General features: G+C 41.2%; 1 protein-coding gene across 3 annotated transcripts in view; it reads right to left on the bottom strand.

Moving 5' to 3' along the window:
* ADAMTS6 (ADAM metallopeptidase with thrombospondin type 1 motif 6) overlaps positions 1-8,463 on the bottom strand; it is a 353,046-nt gene extending 344,583 nt beyond the window's left edge. The window contains exon 1 of one of the 3 annotated variants that reach the window (XR_008917943.1): positions 7,172-8,463. The gene's annotated coding sequence lies outside the window, so the exon portion shown is untranslated. The remainder of the gene's footprint in view (positions 1-7,171) is intronic. The other 2 variants (XM_056824863.1, XM_056824862.1) reach the window with 2 other exon arrangements.
* Positions 8,464-15,488: the final 7,025 nt, after the last annotated feature.

Below are 15,488 nucleotides of genomic sequence, written 5' to 3'. Positions count from 1 at the left end.
TGATGAACTTAGAAGAAAAAGGTTAGATTCTATTTGGATTACTCTGGTTAAGAAAGTGGGGCCATGTGTGATACATTCTAGAAAGATTTCTATCTAAAATGGTTAAAATTTAAAAAATCTCTGGTATATAAAGAAGGCTTTCCTTGTTTAACTGGACACATATTTGGAATATTTCACTTCTTAACTGTCACAGAATAAATAAATGAGGTGTTACTTTACATAAAAACAATGACAACTACTAGAAAGTTCTCATCCCTAAGTTTTTTTAAAAGGAGCTAATTCAATGAATAAAGATCATGATAATGATAGATAACATTTACATAGCACTTTAAGGTTTGCAAAGCACCTTACAAATATTCTCTCATTTGACCTCATAAAAACTCTGGGAGGTAGGTGTTGTTATTATCCCCATTTAACAGATAAGAAAACTGAGGCAGGCAAGAAGTGAAGTAACTTGCCCAAGATCATACTACTAGCAAGTTCCTGGGCCTGGATTTGAATTCAGATTTTTCCTGACTCTTATTCCAGTGCTCTATGCACTGTACTACCCGCTATCTAAACAGTGATATTACCACACCCACTTCTTTTATGTTCTTTAAAATTAAAGAAATGCTTACATGTAAATTATCTTATTCAATTCTTACATGGTAAGCATGAAAGGTACTAGTCTCCCCATTTTAGAGATGAGAAAACTGAGCCTCAGAAAGTTTAGTTGACTTGCCTAACATCACAGATAGATAAGTCTTCTGACTTATAATCTCGTATTTTGTTTTGTCTTAAATCATATGACACAGTTTTCTAATATTTATTAAAAATCTATGTGCAAAGCATTGTGAGGAATACAAATAATGACAGCAACATTTATATAGTGCTTTAACATGTACAAAATGTTCGTATTATAACAGCCTTACAAAGAAGAATGAGTCCTTGTTCTCCTCTACTAAAGGGAAAACAGCATGTACAGTGTTGTGATACAAAGTGGAATGGAGTGAGGGCAAAGGAGAAATCCAGAGTAAACACCTGAGGAAAATTGGAAGAGGAATAGAACCCTCTAATGGGGGGGGGCGGGGGGGGGGAATAGAGGAAATCATATGAAAGAGGTACCTAAATAAACTTAGAAAGAAGGCAAGCATTTCAAAGGGAAACAAGGAGAAGAGACAACAGAGGAAATGCATTTCAGTCATGAGAGATGAGGATGGTCTGCTTGAATGAATGAACATGGGAAATGATAGGACAAGATCAGGGAATAGCTAGTACTCCATTTGGGATGGAACATGGAGCCTATGAAAGTGATCATGGGAAATAATGCTGGAAGTCCAAGTTGGTGTCAGACTGTGGAGGGCCTTAACAGGAAACCACTGATGATTTTTCAGGAGGGGAGTGACATGGCTTGACTTGTCCATGGGATATATGAAAAACAAATAAGAGATGAGACACTGGAAGCCAACAAACTCATTAGGAAGTTCTTGCAATTCATTGGTAAAAGTCTAAACTAACAGAGGGAGAAATATCATGGAAGGAGAACAATCAGAACTTGAAGATTTGTAGAATGTGAGGGAGAAAGGGAGGAAATGAGATGAAGGAAAGAAAAGAGCCAAAGAGGATTCCCAAATTTCATGCCTGGGTGCCTTGGGAGCATAATGGTACCATGGACAGAAATACTAAAGGAAAATGATGAGTTTGTGGAGATGATGAGCATTCAGGTGAAGATAATGAGCATGCAGTTAAAGCTGAAGGACTGGGGTGAAAATAATGAGTCATCTGCACAAGGAGAATGAATGAGATCACCAAAGAAGTCGAAGAAAAGAGGAAGATGGATGGTAGAAATATCACTATCATCATTTTATTGATGAGGAAATTGAGGCTCAAGGTGTGAAGTGATTTGCCCAACATCACACACTGTTAGCAATAGTCCTTGAACCAGGTCTGACTTTGAGTTCCCAAGTCCTATATTCCAATGCCTTCATTTATGAACATTGCCTTTTGATGATGTAATCAGTTTTCAGTAACAATGAATAATAATATCACCTTGAACTCATCTTCTCTGAATTATGCAAGATAATTATAATTAATAGTTATAGTAGGGCCCCTTATCCATTATTTCGCTTTCTGTTGTTTCAGTTATCTGCAGTCAACCTGAAATGCTAGAGGTTTATGGCAGCAGTCTGCCCCCAGCAGTAGTCTCTCTTGCTTCCATTTTCACTTTTTTAAAGTTTTTGTTGGTTGGAGAGGGGCTGTGGATTGTGTATCCAAGGGGCAGAAGTGGAGGGAGGAGAGATAGACAGACAGACAGACAGACAGACAGAGTCAGAGAGAGAATGGGAGGGAGGAAGAGAAGAGATAGGGAAGGAGAGAGAGAGAGAGAGAGAGAGAGAGAGAGAGAGAGAGAGAGAGAGAGAGAGAGAGAGAGAGAGAGAGAGAGAGAGAGAGAGAGAGAGAGAGAGAGAGAGAGAGCGCACATACATGGAAGTCAGCAGGTGTTTGCTTATATCCATAGTTTCAGCTATCTGAGGCAGGTAGCCCCCATGGATACAGGGGCCCTGCTGTACTTGTCAGAATTATTGTGTGCATTTCCATTTAACAGAGGAAGAACCAGATTTTTTCCAGAGGAAAAACCAGAGATTTTTCCTGACCAGACAGTTATTCAGCAACACAATACAAAAAAGAAACAAAAAACTACCACCACACACTTGGGTTCCCAACCCATTTGACTATATTACCTACGTGAACATACTATATCAATGTTTACAATCAAGACACTTTTATTCTCTGAGCCTCAGCTTCCTGGTCTGCTAAATGAGCATAATGTCATAAGTACCTACCTTACAGGGATGTTGTGAAGATCAAATGAGATACATGTAAAGCACTTGGCCAATGTCAAAGCACTATAAAAATGTCAAGCATTCTTCTAAGATTTTAAAATGTAAGTAATATTAGAGGAAGAATGTTCATTAGCATTCCATCTTTTCTAAATCACTATGGTATTTTAAGAAATTCAGTGATATTACCCTTGGGTATAAGTTCCTTGTATAGACATATTATGAGGCAGCTAGGTGGTAGTGTGGCAGAGTGCTAGGACTACAGTCAGGAAGACCTCTTCTTGCCTCAGACACTTGCTAGCTCTGTGACCCTTGGCAAGTCACTTAACTCTGTTCATCTCGGTTTCTTCGTCTGTAAAATGAGCTGGAGAAAGAAATGGCAGACCACTGCAGTATCTTTGCCAAGAAAACCCCGAATGGGGTCATGAAGAGTCACGCACAACTGAACAACATACCTATGTAATGTTACGGAGCCAAAATCAGAAAGTTACAATTTTTCAAGTAGTCTGATATATCTATACGTGCTCTTTTGATGCCCTAAACCTGTGACCAATAACACAAATGTGCAATACAGTGGGCCAGGATGAAATGAATGGAAAATTTCCTCCACATCTGGAAGCTATGTGTCAGAGTAGATAGAGCAGTGGAATTAGAGTTAGGAAGATCTGAGTGCAAATTTGACATCAGACTTCAGACTGTATTAGCTGTATGATCCTGGGCAAATCACAACCTCAATTTGCCTCAGTTTCTTCAACTGTAATTTGAAGATAATAATAGTACCTATCTCCCAGGGTTGTGTGGTTCCAGTGAAGTAATAATTGGAAAACACTTGGCAAACCTTAAAGTGCTATATGAATACTATTATAATGATTAACATTAATGATAATATTACCAGCAGCAGGGAGGGTAACTCTAAGATGCAACTGTTTCCTGGTTGTGCTACCCCACCCCCAAACCCAGTAGAAAGCAAACTGTTGTGAAGATACAGACTATTGAAGAAGGGGATTGTCTGTGGATCCCCAAGACCTGGCACAGTGTCTAAAAGTAAACTCAAAAAATTGAAACAGACATACTGTACATTCAGTTTAATTACAGTCTTCATGTCTAGTAACTTGTGCCTGGAGATGTCAGGAAACTTAGCACTTGGTGACTTAAGTGCTGGTGGGAAGCAAGGGAGGGAAAAAGTTTAGCCCTCCTCGGTAACAATCTAAAGTCTTTTCCATTTAACTGCTGTGGAGAACCCACACGTCAAAAACGAATGGGTCATCCTACTCTCCAGTGGGCAGGTGTTTCCCTCCCTAAGAAAAATCACCCTCCTAATTGCTACTCTCCAGAGCCTGCTCAGCCTGGGGGCCATCCTCAGATGAGTAGAGACATTGAACTTTCCAGATGTGGCGCCCACAGGTCAAAGATCAGATTGACATGAAAGAACAGGAGGGAAAGATCCCAATGATCAAAATGTAGCAGTTCTTTGTGTAACAGCCTGCTGACATCCAACCCATCTTCTTCCAAAGGAAGAGCTAACCCTCCCTTCAAAGAGGTCACCCTGAATCGGTTGAACTCTATAAGTACCCATGACCTCTTGGCCCTCTCCAAAATAAAAAGGTATGAAACCATTTTTCCTGGTTCCCACAAATCCATTTAACTAAGCCTCTTGGAGCAGACAAAAACCTGGAAGGAGCCTGTTCAATTTATAAAGAACACAATTTACAAAAAACATAAAAAGTCACCACAAATCATCAGGCTATAAAATTAAGGTGTCATTGAGTTGTTTCCCCAGATCAAAGCTCCGCTAGCAAGATGGGAAATGAGGTGAGATAAGCTGTTGGTAAATGTCTCTCCAGCCTCAGCAACCTGCCTTAAAAAGAGAGCATTTGTTGTCAGCTTCCGCTGACAAATCACCTTTCCTTTCCCTGGTTACTTCCTGCTCACACTAATCAGAGTGTAGCTGAGGTCATGGCTTCCTCCCATGAGCTATTAATATGCAGCTAAAGCAACAGGTAGAACACTCTCCTAGGGGGCTTCCTTCCTCCATCCTCACCCCAGGATCTGATTAGTATGGCAGCTGGGATCCAGTCACTCCTGGGGGCTCCAAAGTAGAGGAGATAAAGTTGCCACTCCCCTTGACAGCTTCTTCTTTTCCAATATTAACTTACTTGTTTTGCTAGTTCACTTCATATTCTTTTAAAGTTGGTTTCCCCCCACTTAACTATCCAAGGACAAAGGTCTCCCCCTTTCTTAGTAAACTTTCAAAAGTCACCTCCCACCAACACAAAATACAGGTGAGTGTGCAAAAAGAAAGGGTTTTTGTACAAACTCAATTCATCATTCAACTACAAATAACCCTAGACGTTCCTTCCAGACAACAAGGATAACACACATTTTCCACAACTCCCGTCTGCAAAAGACACCCCCCAGGCCCCACCCCCCACCGCCGCTCGGGTCAGCTATACGTGATTGACTGTCAAGATAGGCTTTGGGGCAAGAACTTCTCAGAAGATTGTTTTCTCTGGAATTTCAGTTCTGCAGAAACTCTACCGCCTTTCCCCTTCTCTCTCTTCCATCTCGTGAAATTCAGAGATGGTGAAACCTGGGACTGAGCCTTCTTAAACGAACAGTAGTGAGGACTAGGAGTGGTTGCTAAGGAAATGAGGAGGGAGGGACTTAGGCGAGCTAGGATAGAAATTAATCTTACAGGTATTGGACTGGACATGAAAAGCATTACAGTGTTTCAAAAGCCTGCAGATTAGAGATTTTACCCTTGGGAGTCACAAAAACACAAATGCCTACCCAGACCTCATTTTAAGACCTTGTGAAAAACCAGTGGGTTTGATTTGGGCAAAATGAGTAAAAAATGAAGGGGTTCTTTGCTACTTTGCTATCCAAAATGTCACACACACACACACAACCCCCAATGATCAAAGCTAAGACCTGAAGTCATACAAACCAGTACAGCAGCTATCATCTAGGCGGAAAGAGCCCCAAAGCCATTTTTCTCTAGTTCTGCCTCTCCACTAGTACCGGCGCCCTTTCCACTCCCCTTGCCCCCTTTCTTAGACCTGTCATCAGGCCACCTAGTCTCAGACGAATCAACAGGAGTAAAGGATAACCTTAAAGCAAATGGGGGAGGGGTAGCAAAAAGCAAAGAAAAACAGGGCTAGGATTTTGAGTGTAAACGAATACATTGGAAATAACACACAGCTTGCCTTTTTAAAAAAATCAACAAGTCACCCCCTACTCCCCTGTAATGCCCCCCACCACCTACCCCCTCCTGAGACAGAGGGGAACAGTCTGAGCTGCTCTGGTTGAGTTGATCCTAAAGTTAACATTCAGCAGCCCATTTCCAGACAGCAGCGCTAAATCTATTTGGATAAAACGCGTGTGACCCAGACAGTTGGCATTTGGCCCAAATGCGTTGCACCGGCAGCTCAAATAAAAACAAGGGTCTAAGAAACTCACTCTCCGCTCATTCTCTCTCTCTCTCTCTCTCTCTCTCTCTCTCTCTCTCTCTCTCTCTCTCTCTCTCTCTCTCTCTCTCTCTCTCTCTCTCTCTCTCTCTCTCTCTGTCTCCCCTCCCCCTTCTCTCCCCCTCTATCTTTGCCTATCTCCCTCTCTTTGACTCTAGTACAACAATGAAAGAAATTAGCAAAGACAGGATTTGTACCTACACTTCATCAGGAGGCGAGTTTCCAATAAAACCCAGAGGGGGAAAAAACCCTTTGAACTCCGTGCCATACAATATATACACAGACACACATCGATAAATAAGTCTCTGTAGGGTTACGAGTCTAGCACGTCCCAAGTGGCCAGAAGTAAATCAAAAACACACGCTTCCATCTCTTTGATTAGCCTATTAAGAGCTTTACTTATGCTAGATCATCGGGACTATAGCTATCATATTAATTCTGCCCTTTGCGCCCAGGCATAAAATATGCACTTGTCTGCCACATAAGACACTGACATGAAACCATATTATGCTGAAAGATTTCTGTGAAAAATGAAAATGACTTCAAAACGTTCTCTCATCTCATTTATCTTTTCCGACCACTATATGATAAGCCATCCCAAAACTCCGGTAATCATAATTAAAATAATCATGCTTCATGAAATTATATACTTATATAATAACTTGATATTCTTTGAATCACAAACTATTTGAACGACCTAGAATCATTCCAACCCCCGTCTAGTTTTGGAGTTTCAAAAGATTTTATCTGTAAAAGGAGTTCAGTCAAGCTCGCCCATTGCCATTAAAAAAAAAGCACACAGAAAAAAGGTCTCTACGCGTTAGTCGGGAGACAAGCAAAGCACAAGGAAAAAAGTTTCATTGAATATTGTGAAGACTTCCTTACCGTTTTCATCTTCAAATTCTGATATAAAGTAAGTTTCAAACAATAGAGTTTGCACTGGACGATTCACGTATCCTCTCTCTCCTCTCAGCCTTTTTTTTTTTGCCCACCCCTCTTCTCTCCCCCCACCCCTTTGCAAAGCCACACCAGAGTTATTCTGCAACCAGAATAAAATCCTATAGCCTGGCTGCGAGGGGCTTTAGAGAACGGACTGACTTGGCAGAAAGAGAGATGCCTTCAATTCACCCAATCTATCACTCTGAAATGTTGTCTTTGCAAATCACCCCCTTGAGCCCCCCCGCGGCCCCCCAAAAAGGAAAAGAAAAAAGAAAGAACGGAAAAGAGACTTATTGGGGGTGAAAGTGATGCCCACTCTTCCTAGCCACCTTAATGCCTTTTCTGTGCTAATAACGTGTAAGCAGCATCAAAAGATATCAGGAGAAAGAAAGGCAAGAGGAGCAGAAAGGGGCACCGCAAAGTTTTAAAGTAGCCTAACTCTGGTTCTCTCACTCTCTCCTTCTGTCTCTTTCTCTCTCCTTCTGTCTCTTTCTCTCTCTCTCCCTCTCTCTGTCTCTCTCTGTCTTTCTTTCTCTCTTTCTCTCTCTGTCTCTCTCTTTCTCTCTCTCTCCCTCTCTCTCTGTCTCTCGGTCTCTCTCTCTTTCACTACCGGCCTCCAGCCAACTAGAGTTGCAGCAGCAGGAGGAAATTTTGGCAGTTTTTCCTGGGAGGCTGAACGCACTGACGTCAGTCTGCAGATGTGCCTCTGGCTGTAGAGGCGTCGGGTGCGCATGTCCTGGGCCGTCACGTGGAGGGGGAGGGGGAGGCAGAGGTACAATCAGGGTAACCCAAAAACCAACCGAACCATTCAGAAGGGTTTAGACAATGTCAACTTTTCCACCCAGTGAATGGAAGAGAGAAAGTCTGGCCCTCTAACCTCTCTCCTCCACCCCACCCCGCCCCCTTCTCCTGAAACCTTCTTTAGAAATCTCAGCCTGGTTTGTTGTTAGCTGTTTCCTGGGGGGGAGGGAGAGGGAGAGGATGAATGACTTAAGATGAGCTAAAGTCACTGGGAAGACCCCTGGACTTCAAGGTTGGCGGTGGGTTGCATGTGTGTATTTTTTTTTTAAAGGAAAAATAACAATTGGGCAAAGTTGCAGATATTCTGCGGCCGAGAGGTAAAATGCATGGCTTGCTGGAAGTGGCAGCTATGTAGACTTCAACTACATGTGCACAAACCGTCTAAGTGTCTGTTGCCAGTCAGCTAGCATTATCCAGCGCCTACTATGCGCCGAGCGCTGAGAATACGAAGATACTAGACAGTTATTCCTGGCCCCCGCCCCCGCCCCCACCCCCAGGAGCTCACACACATATACCTTAGCTAGGAAGATTGTCACCCCGAAAACCAGTCAACTAAAATGCCTGCTGCAAGGCTCTCGCATTTTCCTGATTAGGGACTATAGGCTTTATGCGGAGTTTTTTAAAGAAAAAGGAGGGGAAGGAGAGAGAAAGAGAGAGAGAGTCAGACAGACAGAGAGAGAGAGAGAGAGAGAGAGAGAGAGAGAGAGAGAGAGAGAGAGAGAGAGAGAGAGAGAGACGCGGGGGATGGGGAGGAAAGGTTGCATTATTTCCAGATGAGGGTGAGATTTGAATGGTAAGAATGGTGCAACCAGGGGAAAGCTACAAGTGGAGTGGTGTTTGGGGTTTGATTTTTTTGTTGGTTTTTTTCCCCTTTGGTTTTTTTAAGCCAGCAGATTGAATGAAAACTTCAATGAAGGGCCAAATGAAAATAAATCTGAAGTCAGACAAAAAACAGGAACCCTGCTGCGATCTCAAGATAAACAAACAAAACCTCGGTCTCTTCACTTGCCCTCCCCTACCCCACCCCACCCCCAACCACATGCCTCTAGTCCTGAATTTTAAGTATAAAAAACTCTACAACACGTAGCACTTTCACTTTCATTTGCTGGGAGAAGGTTACTGGCATTGGCCTAGGGAAGGGGGGGAAGAGGAAGATGATGGAGAGAGAAGGAAAAGACCAAATATGTTTTGCTTGTAGTAAAGTTTAGCAAACAAACTCTAGCAAACAAATTGGAAACAGGACGGAGGTCGGGAAGGGGGGGGGGGGGGGGCGGGAGGGCGCGTTAGAGATGAGGAATAGAGCGGGCAAAACGTAGCCTTCCCGAAGTGTAATCTGCTGCATCATTTATCCGTATCTCATAGGCAGGGGTGGGAGTAGCATTTACACTTTCGGAAGATGGTGGGGGGAAGGGGTGGAATTGGCGCCTTGAAATTCCAGCTCTTAGAACCGCCAAGTCAATTTCCGATGGCCAGGAGGAGAAAAGGGGAGTGGACGGGAGCGGGAGGGGGAAGGGGCAGTCCTCCTCCTCCCTCTCTCCCTCCCTCCCTCGCAGAATATACACTGAAGTTTCCAGCTTCTGCTAACATTATTTCCCATTTGATTCCCCACCACCACCCCCCCCGCCCCGTCCTACACCGGAGGTAGTAGGTGTAATTCTTCTGGTGAATCCATGAATAGTTGGCGAAAGAGAGGCATGAATCAGACTGCAAAGGTCCAAGAATACAGTTATTTCCATTCTTCTTCGAGGGTTGAAAGGGAAAAAGCATCAGTAGACAGAGTCAATAGTCCTCATCATGACCTTAATCATGATTTGGCTACGTGCCATTGAAAATGTAGAAATACGTTCCTGTAGTTGGCATTGACAGTTTCAAATAAACACAGTTCATACAATGATAGCATCTTTTCTTTCTTTTCCTTTTCCTTTTTTTTTTTTTAGATAAAGAGTTATTGGGGGGGACTCGACTTTACATTAAAATGCATGCTATAGTTTGACGATAGTCCTAATAATAAATGGAAAAGAGAAAAGGAAAGAAAGAGAAGAGAAACGAAAGAAAAGATTGGAATAAAAAAGAAAAAGTAGTCATGCATTTATCCCTACTTTCCTCAGTAAAATGTGCTACTGTGAAATCTTCCAAAGTCGTAAAAATATATATGTATATTGTGCAGGATATCTGCTACCCATTCTTCAAGCTCACATTGCAATGGCTGCATTCTTGCTGAATTATCGCCATTGTCCAGGCACAGGTCAGACCTGTGGTCACAGTGATCAAAATGCCCTTAGAAATAGCAGCCTTCGCAAGGGAGACGGGCATTGTTCAGGGATGTGAGTGCTCTGCAGTAATTGCTTATTCAAAGGGCGCCATCCTGTGTCTAAATAATGTAATGGGAAGATCTGAGCCAAAGAGTCCTCTTCCTTCTTTCCGAAATAAAGATGGACTATGGGAAGGGAAGAGGGGAACAAGAGGAGGGGTCTGGGAGAAAGTTTTATCTATGTGCAACAGTAACCAGAGCCAGCATTTATATTAGTACTCTAGGATGTACAAAGTAATTCACAAGTATCTCATTTTATCCTTACAATAACCCTGGGAAATAGATGGCATTTTTATCCCTATTTTATTGATGAAGAAACTGAGGCAGATAGAGATTGGATGATTTCACCAGAATCACACAACTAGTTGTGTCTAAGGCTAGATTTGAAATCAGATCTTCCTCTCAGTCAAGCATACTATATACTGAGCCACCTAACTGCCTTGATATGTATGTATTTATTTACTATATTATGTTACATCTTATTATGTCCTTATATTGTTATCTTATAATATATATTATTTTATTTTATGTCATTATGTTATATTTATTATACAATTAAGGGTATAATTAATGGGATGGGCCTCAAGTTTTGCCATTTATTGCAATAATGCTGTATTCTCCCTACCCCACACTTCCTTCTCTTAGAAACAGATTATTACATTACATCCAACACTGAAACATTTTTCAAAAATTAAATTAATTGAATGGGCTTCTGAGTCAAATGAAAAAAACCTTAGGGGGGCTGGGCGGGGCAGAATGGACTAGGAAACCTTTGGAAGTCCTACTGCTGGCTGCTTCTTTTCCCTTTCCAAGTTTTTGCCCCACTTCCTCTGGCATCTCCCCTACTGGCTTTAATTTAAGAATTCGGCTCATGCAGTCGCCTAAGGTAGGATAATGCCACACTCTTAAACAAAGTCACACATAAAGTTATTTTCCTCACATTTCAGTTGACACTAAAGAGTTTTTTTAAAAATCCAGAGAAATTGTGTGACCCTGGGCAAGTCACTTGACCCCCATTGCCTAGCCCTTACCACTCTTCTGCCTTGGAACCAATACACAGTATTGACTCCAAGACAGAAGGTAAGGGTTTAAAAAAAAATCCAGAGAAATGGGGGGAAAGTTCTGTGACTCTGGAAAGAAAGAGAGAAGCTAGACGTCCAGGAAGATAGCAATTGGCAAAGGCGGTAAGGGCACCAAAGTTTGGAAGCAAAGGAAGAATGGCTTGGGAATTTTTGAATTTTAGAATTTTGTGATTTTATTATCATAGAGACCTCCAGGTATAAGAAAACTATCATGGAGGTTTGCCCCTTTCTAACTCCTGGTTAGAAAGATGCTGGGAGCTCTAAGTGATTTGCAATTGGATCACAGCACCAGGTTTTCCTGGATCAAAGTATACTTTCTACACACCACACCACATCATACAGTCTCCCAGTGGATAAAGATAAATTTAGGAAATCTTTACATATCATTTGAGTTCAGCTTGGAATTCTGATGACAGTTAGAAAGGCGGGGAAGAAATTACACAACTAAATCCCTGCAATGGAAAGGGTTAGAATGAGGGTTTTGTGACTTGGATTTTCTTAGGGGTCATAGGATTTAGAAGGGGATGGAACTTAGAGGGCATTGAATTCAGCCCTTTCATTTTGGTTGAAGAAACTGAGGCCCGGAGAAGTGCCCCCTAAAGACTTACCCATGATTTTAGTAGCAGGGCTGATATTTGAATCCAGATCTCCTAACTTCTGTTATGATCAAAATTATCTCAAGAAACCAATTTGAGGTTACAAAATATATAGCCATTTATTGTTTAGGCCAGCATCATGACTGTTATTGTGATTTTAGGAAAGGGGAAAGGTTTATGCACAAGGGAAGACTCACATATAAATAAAATGAATTTATTAACAGAGAAGGGAAAGGAATAAGGGGTCGCCTCTGACTTTTACCCACTATGTTTCATTATCTATGCTTACACTGTCTTACTATTTTAACTAAAGATTATTATGAATAAATCCCACAGTAAACCCAGAATTCTCACACACACAGATTCAGTGGTTGGTCAGATATCAGGAATCCAAGCTGTGGTGTCCTCAGATGGTCTCAGCAAGGCAGGGGTCTTCTCCCAGTCTAACTCTCCACCTGCAGATTTCCTCTCAACCTCAGCCAGCTGATCCTCAAAGGCCAGTTGCTTGATAGACACACCTTCCTTCTTCACCTTTCAGCTCCAGACTGCATCAGTTGGTAAACTATTACTTGGAACTCTGGCCCAACCAGCTCAGGAAAGATTCTAAATCTCAAGCCCTGTCAATCATTCTTGCAAGTTTTTACCTTCCTTTGCTACATAACCAATAAAGTGGCATATAGATCTCCATTGCCGTCTTGAATGACCAGGAACCTGAAAGCTTAATAAATAGTTTTAGGGGCTTATTATTCAGCTCCTACCTTGAGCATCCCCAGACATTTCTAATTGGCGCATAGCTAATTAAGAGATGGTCCATCAAACCATCTACTCCTCCCAGTCTGTAGAGGTAATCAAAGGAAAATAATACATCTCCCCTTTATCTATTTACCAAATTCTATTAAAAAGGAAGATATTCTTTGGTATTCCTAAGGACAAAGAAAGTATCAAAAGCAGTAGACTAGATAGAATCTCTGACTCCAGACACAGGAATACCTAGTAATTCTCCTTATTACATGGAATTGGTTTAGGACCTTTCTAATCTAGAGCTCTGATAGCAAAATATATGAAAAATAAATTCTCCCACTTCTAATGCAGCATACTTTCCACTGTACCAGGGAATTTCTTATAAGTAATATTTATTTTGCAGCAGTAGCATCAAACTCAAATAGAAACTGGGGTCCACTAAACTATACATAAGGATCCCAGAGGTGCATATTGGCTTAGAAAACTAAATGTTAACATTATGTTCTATTGTATTTTATTTATTTGGGAGTGGAGGAGACAGCTGCAGCTACAAGTTTGACACCTGTTTTATAGCATCTTTTAGTGAAAAAATAATCTTATTAGCTTAGAAATATAAAACTTTGATATACTTAAATGGGTTTATTTATAGCATTAATGGCACCAACAACTTGTAACCAAGAAGTTGAAAAAGGGATGTGGTAGAGGAAATGTGTAACTACAACAGGAGTGAGCTGGTGAAAAATAAGAGACAATTAATCAAAAAGTTATTTATGTGCCAAGGATACAAGACAAAGGAGCTTATATTACTTTAGAGGGAAACAGTATGTACACGTATAAACATAAGTTTATATAAAATACATACAAAAATAAATACAATGTAGGGGGCAGCTGGGTGGCTCAGTGGATTGAGAGCCAGGCCTACAGATGGGAGGTCCTAGTTTCAAATCTGGCCTCAGACACTTCCCAGCTGTGTGACCCTGGGCAAGTCACTTGACCCCCATTACCTAGCCCTTACCACTCTTCTGCCTTGGAACCAATACACAGTATAACCTCCAAGACAGAAGGTAAGGGTTTTAAAAATAATAATGAATGAATGAATGAATGAATGAATGAATGAATGAATGAATGAATGAACGAACAACCAAATAAATAAATAAACAAACAAACAAACAAATAAATGAATGAATGAATAAACAAATAAATAAATGAATGAATGAATGAATGAATGAATGAATGAATGAATGAATAAATAAATGCAATGTAATTTCAAGGAGCTGGTCCTGGCAGCTGGGGGGATAAACAAAGACCTCATATAGAAACTGGAATTGATGGGGCAGCTAGGCTGGAATTGGGAGGACCTGGGTTCAAATTTGACCTCAAATACTTCCTAGCTGTGTGGCCCTAGACAAGTCATTCAATCTCACTTTTCTAGCCCTTACCTTTAGAGGAGAGAGAGAGAGAGAGAGAGAGAGAGAGAGAGAGAGAGAGAGAGAGAGAGAGAGAGAGAGAGAGAAGGAGGGAGGGAGGGAGGGAGTAATGGAGGGAGGGAGGAAAACTAGAGTTGAAGCTGAGTTTCAAAGGAAGCTAAAGATTCTGAAAAATGGTGATGGGGTGAATGTATTACAGGCATATGACAGCTAGGATATGTTGTACTATATGAAGAACAGCAAGAAGTCAAATTGAGGAGGCCATAGATTATATGAAGTGGAGTGTAATAAAAGGCAGAAAAGGTAGGGTGAGCTACTTAAAGAGTTTTAAATGCCAAACAGAGTTTGGTTTTGATCCTAGAAGTAGTAGGGAGTCATTGAAATTTTTTGAGCAGGAAAATGACATGGTCCAATTTGTGCTTTAGGAAAATTATTTTGGCACGAGATATCTCCAGGGTGAGTAATATCTCTGAAATTAAAAAAAACCAACAACTATAAGGTGTCTAGTTCATCAGGTAGATATTCTATAAAGCACTGATGATAAAACATAGACAAGAGTCATCAGATGAGTAGGAATAAAAGTGTTGTGGTCTGTGTCCTTGAAGACAGAATTCCCATTGATAAAATCAGGCAAAATAACAAAGTTTGCTAATAAAATTATGCTGATCATATGAAAAGTGTAATTCATTCAATCATAACAAATGTACTAATTTAATGTACTTTAGGTTGTAATTAATTTTTGTTATAGACAGTGCTGCAAGCTAATGAAAACAAAGAAAGATGGGTTTTCTGGACTTCCTGGCCTCCAGTTTCAAGCAGAGCATGGGTGGAGGGGGGTAGATTGGAAAGGAAGGAAAGAAAAGATAAAAGATAAAAAAAATGAGGAATACAACTTTCACCATTATCCTTTCCTGGGAAATATTGCCTAGTGCTGAGCAGACATTGGAACTCCAAAGGAGTTGAGCCCAAGGCAATTGTTGACTTCAAATTTACAATTAATTAATGGCCCAGATGAAACTCTGGGCCAATGAGGGGGTGGAAGGCAACAGAACAAGAGCAATTTGCTCAAAAGGAGACCAGGTAAAACAAAGGGCCCTCCTCCAGGACAGAAATAGTAGTAATAGTAGCTGCAGCAGCAGCAGCAGCACCAGTAGTAATAGTAGCAGTAGTAGTAGTTTCCCTGTTTCTTATCCCAGATCTGAGCTTGCACCTCCATCACTGCCTTCTGCTCAGCTGAAAGATTCAAGGTGTAATGTTTTTGTGCCTTTTTGATTTCATACCCAGTAAATTTTCAACTTTAAAGGC

Source organism: Monodelphis domestica, chromosome 3 (genome assembly GCF_027887165.1).
Source record: "Monodelphis domestica isolate mMonDom1 chromosome 3, mMonDom1.pri, whole genome shotgun sequence".
Taxonomy (NCBI): Eukaryota; Metazoa; Chordata; class Mammalia; order Didelphimorphia; family Didelphidae; genus Monodelphis; species Monodelphis domestica.
The sequence above is the reverse complement of the archived record's forward strand: the minus strand, read 5'-3'. Positions and strand labels throughout refer to the sequence as shown.